We start from the raw sequence: 12,500 nt of genomic DNA, 5'->3' as shown, positions 1-12,500 counted from the left end.
GATTTTTTTGTTATTAAAATTGCCATTTTTCTAAATTACTGTGATCTAAGCATTGTACATCTATGTATATTTTAGCGAACTTGTATCGGTGGATTTCCATTTAGATAATATCCTAATTAAAGTAGATATTTTGTTATTATTAAAATTGCCATTTTTCTAAATTACTGTGATCTAAGAAAAATCGTGAGTTGCAAGAACGCAATTGCTGTTTACTGCATATTGCCTCTTACTTCTTGGATTACATTGTACCGCTAAGCCATAGCAACGTCTGAGAGAGAGAGAGAGAGAGAGAGAGAGAGAGAGAGAGAGAGAGAGAGAGAGAATATAGGGTTTCGTATGGAATGTCCAGTAGCCAGTATATACAGAATAAAAGAGGTAGTACCTTAAAGACACAGTTTAAGTATATTTACCTCAAAAGTGTTTTAAAAATTTGTTAAATATTTTGATCTATTTATATATTCATTTATTATTATTTTTTCTATATAAGTGTAACAAGTTCTTCGTAGCACAACAAGCACAGTGTTTTGGGGAAGCTATTTGAAGCAGACAGAAGGTCAGCATACAAGATTCAGATGAGAATGTAAACAATCACTTGGAAAAACAAAAGACGGGTGAAAAGTATCCACTTAAATTAGAAGAAGAAGAAGAAAGAGTAGACCTAGGCCTATAAACATAAACGTAAGTGAGTTTTAATGAATCAAGAGTTGCTGTAAACACACACAAGACTAAAGCAAGTGAGAGAGAGAGAGAGAGAGTGAGAGAGAGAGAGAGAGAGAGCCTCTCGACTATCATGGCCTTGTTCTAGCGATCTTCCACTCACTCTACAGCTGGTGGTGGCGACCGTTTAGGGCGAATTCATTTGGCTTGCCTCCCTGAGGGGTAAGGGTCCTTCTTCCCTTTCCCCCACGTTACCCCCTTATGGGACATTCTCCCTCCCTCCCTCCTCCTCCTCCTCCTCCTCCTCCTCCTCCTACCTCACTCCTCTACTCCTACCACTGGTCGAATTGACTACATTACGACAACGAGAGTCTGGCGAAAGAAGGAAGTATCCTATCATATCGTTTGCTCATATGGCTGAGAGAGAGAGAGAGAGAGAGAGAGAGAGAGAGAGAGAGAGAGAGAGAGAGAGATTTTCCTCGTCTTTTCCATCTCAACAAAACTTGCGAGTCATCACGGAAGATGGAAAATGGGAAAATTAAAGAATATATGTATATTTTTATTTTATTTTATTATTTCATGAGAGTGGATCTTGAAATCATCTCAGACAATGGAAGTTTATTTTTTTAAATTTTTTTAAATTTTTTTTTTTTTTTTTTTTTTTAATTTTTTTTTTTTTTTTTTTTTTTTTTTTGGCCCTGAAAAGGATCTTTTCCTAAAGTGTTGAGTTCCCTTAGTAGCGTTTCGTGCAAGAAAGGCATTAAAGTTAAGTTTTCCTTTATAAAAAGGTTACTTAAAGGGAGATGTTTTCCTTTAAAAAAATCAAGTAATAAAAGTACTCAAAGAGGAGATACTTTCCTTTAAAAAATCATGTAAAAAAAAAGTACTTAAAAGAAGATATTTTCCTTTAAAAGATTTAAGTAAAAAAAAGGTACTTAAAAGGAGATATTTTCCTTTAAAAAATTTAAGTTAAAAAAAGGTACTTAAAAGGAGATATTTTCCTTTAAAAGATTTAAGTAAAAAAAGGTACTTAAAAGGGGGAACATTTTCCTTTAAAAAATTAAGTTAAAAAGTACTTAAAAAGAGGTATTTTCCTAAATATTAAGTAAAATAAACTACTTAAAAGCGAATATTTTCCTAAACATTTTAAGTAAAAAAAGGGTACTTAAAAAGGGGATATTTTCCTTTGAAATTTTTAAGTAAAAAAGGTACTTAAAAGGGAATATTCTCCTTTAAAAATTAAGTAAAATAAAGTACTTGAAAGGGAATATTTTCCTTTAAAATATTTAAGTAAAGAAAGTACTTAAATGGGGATATTTTCCTTTAAAAAATAAGTTTAAAAAATACTTTAAAAGGAGATATTTTCCTTAAAAATTCAGTAAAAAAAACTACTTATAACTGGATATTTTCCTTAAAAAAAATCGTGTCCTTAAAATGAATCTTTCTAAAATGTAAGAATTCTTGAAAAAGTTAAAACAAAAAAGTACTAATATCCCTAAAATTTAAAGGGAAAGGTCCCTTAAAAAGAAACTGGTTCTACCATGAGAACCTATTGCACCTTCTTGGAAACAGAGAGAGAGAGAGAGAGAGGAGAGAGAGAGAGAGAGAGAGAGAGAGCTAAAAGAAGTTCCTTCCTCCAAATGAAGTATTGTTGCAGGATTTTGTCAGTCTAAAAAAATCCTTTAATTCGAGCAATTTTCTGCCATGAGAGAGAGAGAGAGAGAGAGAAGAGAGAGAGAGAGAGAGAGAGGTGAGACTAAAAACAAGAACGAGACAGCCCTCGGTTACTCTATAATGTCTATGGTCTAGTCCCAGAGATGGTTTTCCTCTTCTCAAACGAAAAATATGAGCTAATATTATTATCTGGGAATCACTGTCGATAAAGATAACCTGAGCATGAGTTTCACAGTGGTTAGTAATTCCAGATCCTCTCACAATAGTTCCTGGAACTTTGACCGTTGAGAGAGAGGTATGTTTCAAGTTTGCACCAGCGGGCAACGGTTGCTTAAACCGGACGGTGATGGAGGAAGATTGTTTTTGCCTTTATTTATTGCCTTTATTTAAGCCGTTTTCTTTGTTTGATTATGATGTTTAGTGTGTTTCTGTTATAAGAAAGCTCGTAGATGATGTGTATTATTATTTTGATTAGTTAACCCATCCTTACTGTAGTATTTATGTAAATATACGTTATATTCCGTATAAGGTCTAGATTGGGGTCCGCCGTCAATTCAGTAGACCGATATCCATTACTTCCATACTCCTCGTTAAACTTCCCGGTTCATCGCAATGAAATCTATGAAAAAAAAAGTATATAACAAAAAACTCAACTCGCTACTCCAGTCATCTAATGCAACGCACGTTATGCAAGCCGTTTCCAGCGAGGAGCAACGTTAAATTCGATTCCAGGACCCGTTTCCAGGGGAGAGGTGAACTTTCTGTGAGGAAACTCGCTTCGCCATCCCAGCGGGCCAATCAGAACCGTCGTAAGGGGGCTTCTCCTAGACTTAGGGGGCGTTGCGATTGGTCGTAGTAGTAGTAGTAATGGTGGTCGTAGTAGTGATAGAGGAATACGGCAGTGACGTAGACGCAGGCGACGACGAAGTTCGCTTTCCTAAAAAAGAAGTAGAAGAAGAAGAAGAAAAATAAGAGGAGAAAATAGCCGGTTTCACCACCACCACTACGACGACGAGCTGCTGGCGTGTTGGTGGTTGTGTGGTTGAGACACAGAGAGAGAGAGAGGGAGAGAGAGAGTGAGGGAGAGACAGAGAGAGAAACTGTTAGTTCAGTACGCCAGTGACCTTTAAAAATGACTCTCTCGCAAGCCCGTTTTTTGGCGCCAGCGGCCACAATCCATTGTTTCGACACAACCAGCAGCAGCACCAGCAGCGGCTGCGGTTGGTTGGTTGGGTCTAGCTGAGGTATATTAGCCGGTTCGATTTTGACGATAATGCTCGCCATTAGCGCTCGCTCGCTCGCTCGCTGCTTCTAAATTTATATTATAGTAATAATCTCATTCATTTACAAGGGAATAGTCACCTCTGATCGTGACGGTAAACTAAAGTAAATTTAGTTTTAGTATATTTATCGCTAGTACCATCTTCAAACTTAGCAGCTTAGCGTGCTAGTACTAGGTTCCTCTAATGTCCGCAGCCTTAAGTAAATCAATATTGCATTTAATTGTGCAGAGATAGTCGTCTCTATTACTGAAAATAAACAATATTACGTTTATCGCTACTACTATACTCTCAACTCATCGCCAACACCAGTCACTAATCTTTAGTACTAATTCCTAGTTCCCATTTTTTAAAGTATTCTGATTCCCATTACCTGGGGACGTAATTCACCTGTAATGGATGATTGCGTGATGTAGTGGTTCCCGGATAAAAGGTTGCTCGCTTCTGGAACTGGAAATCGTTGGCCTGGAATCATTTTTATCGGGAGAATTTTAAAAACGTTCCGTATTTTTTTTTTTTTTTTTTTTTTTTTTTGTGTGGTGGTGGTGGTCGAATATCTTAGCGGATATTCGATTGTTTTTTTTTTATTATTATTTGCAAGATTATTTTTGAGGATGAGACGTCGAATTATCTTGGGGAATTATTTTTCTGGGACGGTGGGAATTGTCGTAGGGAATTATTTTTGAATGCTGGGATTTATCTTGGAGAATTATTTTTCGTTGCTGGAAATTATCCAGGAAAATTATATTTGGACGATTGAAATTATCTTGGAAAATAATTTTCCGATGCTGGAAATTATCAAAGTAATTATTTTGGGGCGCTAAAGATTTTCCTGGAAAATTATTTTGGACGCTGGAAATTATCCTGGGAAAATTTATCTTTCAAAGAAACAAATTTGATTTTTTTTCCTTTTTTTCATTATAATTTTTTCTTCCCCAAAGAATTTCAAAATTCTCCTCCTCGGCTCCTCTCTCTCTTCCCTCTTTCGATCTCTCATTCTCTTCTTCTCTCTCTGTATATATTTATATGTACTAGCTTGTGCATATAATATATAAGAAAGTTATTATTTTTTATCAAGAGGCCGACGGCAACTGATTTTCAACGTTGCTATTTAGCCCATGGCAAATAAAAAATAAAGAGTTATTAAAAATATATATATTTTAAATTGAAAAATTGAAAAAACTTGTCATTGAAAAAAATGAAGAAGAAAGTTGCTTTCAACTCTCTCTCTCTCTCTCTCTCTCTCTCTCTCTCTCTCTCTCTCTCTCTCTCTCTCCATGATGGATCGCCTTACTAATCTGATCTGAAGTGATTTTTTTGCCACAGATAAAATTTGGGAAAATTTCCATTTCTCGCCAGACACTGATGGATGGAGAATTCCATGAGATTAAGAGTAAGACCTTCTAAGAGATAGAGATTTTTTTAAGGACTACGAGATCTCTTTCGATTGCTTGAGATTCAAGAAGGACCCTCTCCCCTCCTTCTGGGTCTCTTTTGCATAGGGGCTGGAATTTAGAAGCAAGAGCCCGTGCTGGCGTGAAGCCAGCTGGCTCTATTTTAAGGGCAGTGTCCTCTCCGGTATAAAATTTAGTTGAAAAAAACAGATTTTAAAAACGTACAGTTAACTAATTTGCCATATTGAGAATTTGGCACCATTTAATTCAGTTTCTATGATATCTCTTCAATATTGTTAAAAAAAATTAGATATTTGAATAGATTGTTGTTGTGTCAGGTTAGAACTTGTTTCAAATTCCAGTTTCTCTTAAGTGCCATGGTAAAGTTAAACGAGTTACAGATTTGATAAACTTATAATAGTTCGATCTACTTTTTTTTCTGAACAGGTTTGAACAACATAAACATTGTTCCTGCGCCAAATCTAAATTTTTGGCACTAATTTAGTTTCCAGGACACCTCCTAAATGCTATCTTATACATAAACATTTTGTGGACATAGCTCATATATTCCTCGTTTAAAAAAAAAATAAATTGAAGATTTGATAAACTTAAAAAAGTTGAAGTAACAACAGACCATTTGCTCCTATGCCAAGTTAGAATTTTGGCAATTTTCAACCCATTTATGAGGACATAATATTATCATATATATATATATATATATATATATATATATATATATATATATATATATATCTATATATATATATACATACTATATATATATATATATATATATATATATATAATTTTGACAAACTGATGATCAATTAGAACCGAATTTAAGCCCCCCAAAGTGGATTAGATATATCATGATTCAGCAAAAAAATAAATATGTTAAGCAGGTATTAGATACCAATTCCCTTCCCAGAAGAGTTCTTCTTCTTCTTCTTCTTCTTCTTCTTCTTCTTCTTCTTCTTGAATTTTACAGGATTTGCGCCAGGGTATTGGAATGATTTAACTAATGATTTTTGCCTATTCCCAGAAGAGAGAAGATTTACTCGTGTCTGTGTGTGTTTTGTAAAGATAGCGTCTTGGCAATCTACAGATGAATCTTGAGAGAAAATGTGTGAGATTTTTGAGGTACTGCTCTCTCTCTCTCTCTCTCTCTCTCTCTCTCTCTCTCTCTGTATAAATTCAATTTTTATATCTACCGTGGAAAATAAAATAAACATGGGGGGCATCACTAGAGATTTTATGAATAAATTAAATAAAAATAACTTTGAAGAAAATTTTATACTCATAAAGAAAATAATCTATATATATATATATATATATATATATATATATATATATATATATATATCTGTGAAAAAAAATATTCAATGAAAAAAAAACTTAGAACCACATATCATCACAGAAAAAATATAGATTTCTCAAGTAACCAAATAAAAAAATGAATAAAATCAATCTCTCACTCACTCTCTTTTTGTTAAAAAAAATTATATACCACTTTGCCCCTGCTGACCTAAGCACTAAATCGCGCACCTGGTAGTTAGTCGGGCTGTCGTGGGTTTTAGCTGTTTGAAAGAAGCCTCTCTTCTTTAATTTTTTATATTCAAAAACAGGAAGTGACGTCATAACGAGGTTTTGATGTTCCAATGGAAGTGTGGCTGAAGGAATCGGGGTCTCTTAGTTGAGTAGAATAATTTGCCCAGTTTTGTGGCATTCTTTTAGCTGTTTAGAAGTAAGTAAAACAATGCTTTTTCTCAAGAATTATTATTGTTATTATGATGATTATTATTATTAATATTACTAAAAAAAAGCCCTTCTTTGCAGCTTTTTTTGCATTTTTAGAAAGTAGGAATAGTTGAAGCAAGAATTACCGTCATAAACTTTTATGATGATAATAATAATAATAATAATAATAATAATAATAATAATAATTATTATTATTATTATTATTATTATTATTATTTTATTATTATTATTATTATTAGACATCTCAGTGACCTTACGTCAATAAGAATATTGCCATCGTCAGCCAAAGAAAATAAAAATAAATAAAAAAACCTGGTGAATAAATATAACAGCCAACAACCACAATGCTGTTAATCATAACCAAGTTACTTCACAAGAGGGAACAACAACTCCTACTTTCTCCCGACGGTTGTTATAACTATTCAAGGTGGGGGTCCTTTAGCCACGAAGGTCTGGTTGTGGGAGATGTCGCCATATTGCGTTTTTTTTCTTTTTTTGCCTCATGTTTTCTGTTCTTTTTAAGAGTGTCATTCGTCAGCACTCTCTCTCTCTCTCTCTCTCTCTCTCTCTCTCTCTCTCTCTCTCTCTCTCTCTCCTTTACAGCTAGAATAGAAGAAGTTAAGGACCTTGACTACTGGGAAAGACTACAATCCTTAAAATTATATAGTCTAGAAGGAGAAGAGAACGCACATGATAATTCAGGCATGGAAACAGATAGAAGAATAGCCGAAAACATCAATGGAGCTAGAAATATCAGAAAAGAGCAAGCACAGGTAGATTAATAGTGCCCAAAACTATACCAGGAAAAATAAGGAAAGCACACAGGACATTAATCCACTACGCACCAGCATCGACAAAGCAGCGTCTATTCAATGCGTTGCCAGCTCATCTGAGGAATATATCAGGAGTGAGCGTAGATGTGTTTAAGAATAAGCTCGACAAATATCTAAACTGCATCCCAGACCATCCAAGATTGGAAGATGCAACCCGAACAAGATGTAAGGTCTGTAAGGTCTGTAAGGTCTCTCCGGAGTCCAATTTATCTGTTTATATTTTATTTAATTATTTATTATGTTTTCCTATTTTTGTTAAACAATTTCGTAGGACCGATTTCAAATATCGATATTAGCCATTTGTGATAGTTGGTAATGACGTCACGGGGTTTTGATAACAGTGATAGTAAGAGTGATAGTGTGGTATACAGTGTAGGTGTAGTATACACATACACGCGCACACGCGCGCATACACACTCATACGCAAAAGCTGGAATCTGGACAGTATGGAATTCGTCTGGATGAAAAGAGAGTATTTCCAAACAGGTTTTTTGCCATTTTTTTATTTTTATTCGTCTTCATATTTTTCATTGCTTTCTCCTTCATCCACCGTCCGAAGGAGAGAGAAGAGAGAGAGAGAGAGAGAGTGAGAGGAGAGAGAGAGAGAGAGAACATATTGCAGAGAGAAAGTATCACGAAACCAAGACTTATCGTACTGAGAGAGAGAGAGAGAGAGAGAGAGAGAGTGGGGGGGGGGCGGAATGGACGGTAGGGCGTGAGTATGACGAGATATTTTGCGGGTGGGGGACTGTGAACAGAGAGAGAGAGAGAGCGAGGACACTTTTCTGACTGCGGCTTTTTTCGCCTCTCTCTCTCTCTCTCTCATCTCTCTACTGCTGCTTCAGCAGCCTTTGCCGGCGGCTTTTTGGTTTTGGGGGGGGGGGGAGGGGCGGCATTGGGGACGGGGGTGGGGGAGGGGGGGGGGGGGGGGGTTAGCGGGTCGGGGGAAAGGAGGGTGTTGGTCCTTCCAGCATTTTCGGCGGAGAGGACTGGATGATGGTGCTGTCATTTTCATTGTGATGTGGAAGTTCTGGAAATGGATCTTCACGTCACCACGTGGTTATTGTAATATATATATATATATATATATATTATATATATATATATATATATATATACTATATATATATATATATATATATATATATATATTATATATATATATAATCTGCTTGTTTGTTTAAATGTCTTAATTGCTTGTGTGTGTTTGTGTATGTTTATATATGTGTCTCTGTCTGTATGCCCGTATGTGTTTGTATATATATATATATATATATATATATATATATATAATATATGTGTGTGTGTATATGTATAATTCATATATACATATAACTATGTATATATTGCATATGTAATATATATATATATATATATATATATATATATATATATATATATATATGTATGAATGTGATGTGTATATATATATATATATATATATATATATATAGATAATATATGTATATGTATATATATATAGTATATGTATATATATATATATAATATGTATACATAAACACATACATACATTATATGTATATATTCATACACCATCATCATCCCCCCTCATCATAACTCATCACATAATGATAATGACGATTCATAATGAATCTTGATGACTGTCGCTTTTGAATTTAGAAAAAAAACGAAATATATTAAATCCTTATATATATTTTTTTTTTTTTGGTATTAAAGATTCGGTCATCAAGCCTCTCTCCCTGGTCTCAGGTAGGCCTACCGTGATTATACTATAGGCCTAATGACGTGTGTCTCCCTTTTTGATGTGGTTATCTGTCATTAAGGTGATGAATTTGTTAAATATTTATTTTTTTCAACATTAAAGGAATAAGTGACTGGCGTATTTAGGATTTTTTTTAAATAAAAATGACGGAGTTTATTGTGCTTAAGATTTTTTTGTGGTTGTTGAAGGTTGTACTTGCAATTTTTATATATATATTTTTGTAATGTAATTAAATATGGTTTTGTACTAAGGGGTCATTTTTATAGATTATTATTATTATTATTATTATTATTATTATTATTATTATTATTATTATTATTATTATTATTATTGGTTATAGTAATACTAGCATTAGTATTGCAGGCTCGTAATCGATGAAGGTATTTCAAATTATTATTATTATTATTATTATTATTATTATTATTATTATTAGCCCAATAAATAATTGTAATATTTGAAACGTTATGAAAGAAACGACAGATCAGGAAAGACAAAAAAAAAATAATAAAAGGAATTATACAAAGGTAGTAAACAGAAATTACTTCCAAACAACCACTAAAAAAAATACAAAAATAATTAATTATGATCATTCCCCAAACCCCAAAAAAATACATATTCCATTTTATTCTAAAAAGAGAGAGAGAGAGAGAGAGAGAGAGAGAGAGAGAGAGAGAGAGAGAAATAATTGTTTACAACACGTCAAAGTACATCAGAATTCCACGAACATCTTCTGATTCACAAATCAACAGACCATCTTGCTGTTGACGTATTCAAATCCACTCTGCCTTCTTCGATCGTCGACGAACGACTTTGTTGATGTCTTTGGCGACTCTTGATCGATAACAGCTTACTCACTCCTACTCGACGAACATTCTTTAGGTGGATAAATGTAGCTTTAATTCGTCCTATTGCCCGAGGGGAATAGGTGGCTAATATTCGTTCATTTATAGGTGAATAAAGATAGCTTCAATTCGTCCTCTTTTATGTGGAAAAAGATTAGTTCAAATTCGTCCTCTTGTATTTGCAAAAGTAGCTTATATTCATCCTCTTGTCTGTGGATAAATATTGGCCCAAATTCGTCCAATTGTATGTGTAAAAAGTTAGCTCAAAAACGTCTTCTTCTATGTGCAAAAGTAGCTCAAATTCGTCTTCTCATATGTGGAAGAAGTTAGTTCAAATTTGTCTTCTCATATGTGGAAAAAGGTAGCTCAAAATCGTCCTCTTGTCTGCGGATAAAGATAGCTCATATTCGTCCTATTGTATTTGCAAAGGTAGTCCAAATTCGTCCTCTCGTATGTGGAAAAGGATACTCAAATTCGTCCTATTGTGTATGGAAAAGATAGCTTAAATTCGTCCTATTGTATGTGCGAAGATTGCTCAAATTCGTCTCATGTATGTAGAAGAAGTTAGCTCAAATTCGTCCCTTTATGCACGAGTTAGTAGGTCGTTTCGTCACCTATCAGAAAAACCACGAGGAACTCGAAGTATTATTTTTAAGGGGCCAAAGGTGTATCATTCCATTACCAAATAGCTATATATTCCTTCTCTCGTCTATTTTCTTCTTCTCAGCCGAATCAGTGACCGGATAAATCAATAGTGTGACACGGAATTAGAAACACGACTCCGGTCCCCGGAAGACGTAACGACGGGTTGGGGGGTTGGGGGGTTTGGGGGTTGGGGGTGGTGGAGGGGGATGGCCCCTGTTTCTAAGGCCACGACTGACTTCAGCTATAACTTGAGTATAAAACCTCAGGAAGGCAAGTCGCGTCTGTGCCTTCCTTCTTCTTCTTCTTCTTCTTCTTCTTCTTCTTCTTCTTCTCCCAGGCAAGACTTTGCCTGCCAGAGAAGTCCATAAGATTTTATTATTATTGCCAGTCGTGCATTTTCTCATTGCTCCAGAAGCAAAAGTGGTCCAGTAACTGTCGAAAATTGCAAAAATTTTTATATTTCTCCAGTATACTCTTCGTTTTAAGACAGGGAGTTTTGTTACCTCAAAAATACTACACAGCCTTCATATCTCTCTCATGTTTTTATGTGGTAGCCATCTCCAGACCTCTTAGTCCTATTCTTGTTGCTTCTGAAGTCAAAGGGGCCATCCAACTGTCAAAAATAGCAAAAATTTTATTTCTTCAGTGTGCTCTAGTTTTAAGCCAGGAAGTTTTATGACACCAGAAAGATGACATATTCTTCATGTATATCTTTTCTCTTCTGCGATGACAATCTGCAGACCTCTTAGTCCTATTCTTGCTACTTCTGAAGCAAAGGGGTCCTTTTAACTGTCAAAATTTGCAAAAATTTTATTTACTCAATATACATCTCTTGTTTTAAGACAGGGAGGTTTAGGATATTAAAAAATACGACATGCTATCCATGAACATCTGTCTTCTGCGCTGACCAATCCTAGACCTCTTTTAAAATTCATTGAGGTGAATAATTATAACCTTTTTCAAGATACGTTTAGCCCCCCCCCCCCACCGCCCCCACCCAATTCATAAGCACTGCCCACCGTTAATCAGAGCATGTAATGAGAACTACCTACGTGAGACAATTACCACAGCATTGTCATTCAGTCCTCGTAATAAGTTCCCTTCCTGCCTGGTAAGATGAATAGATGATACAGTATTCAGTATCCTTTCAACTAGTCCCAGGTAAAGGGATCCTTCCTAAATGGATACCTGTATCCCATCTCTGGACGGGAAGCTCTCTTTCTCGTATCGTAGTTTTATGGATCTCGTGAAATTTTAATAGGTATTTTCTTTACCCCTCTCTCTCTCTCTCTCTCTCTCTCTCTCTCTCTCTCTCTCTCTGTATTTATGTACGTGTGTGTTTACAATTCATTGACTTGATAAGGTGCAGAAAAGACCGACATTTTATCAGTACATGAAAAATGCACTATACTCTCTCTCTCTCTCTCTCTCTCTCTCACTTTTTCTCTCTCTCTCTCTCTCTCTCTCTCTCTCTCTGTCACACACACACACACACACACACACACACATAAAGAGCAAACTGTCCCCATCTAATCGTAATTTCGACAGTACGCTGGACAATACAACATTAAATTACTAATATTTAATGAATTCATGAGTACTCCTTGAGGCCATTAGTGACGTCATAGCCGACACTCCTCGCGCGTGCGTATAGATAATGTACGAGCGATCAA

General features: G+C 35.1%; 1 protein-coding gene across 1 annotated transcript in view; it reads right to left on the bottom strand.

Annotated features, from left to right (window-relative positions):
- Positions 1-12,500, bottom strand: part of LOC135227104 (sodium/potassium-transporting ATPase subunit alpha-like) — a 93,103-nt gene that overhangs the window by 64,391 nt on the left and 16,212 nt on the right. The window lies entirely within an intron of this gene.

Source organism: Macrobrachium nipponense, chromosome 15 (assembly GCF_015104395.2).
Source record: "Macrobrachium nipponense isolate FS-2020 chromosome 15, ASM1510439v2, whole genome shotgun sequence".
Taxonomy (NCBI): domain Eukaryota; kingdom Metazoa; phylum Arthropoda; class Malacostraca; order Decapoda; family Palaemonidae; genus Macrobrachium; species Macrobrachium nipponense.
This window is presented reverse-complemented; position numbering and strand designations above follow the sequence as displayed.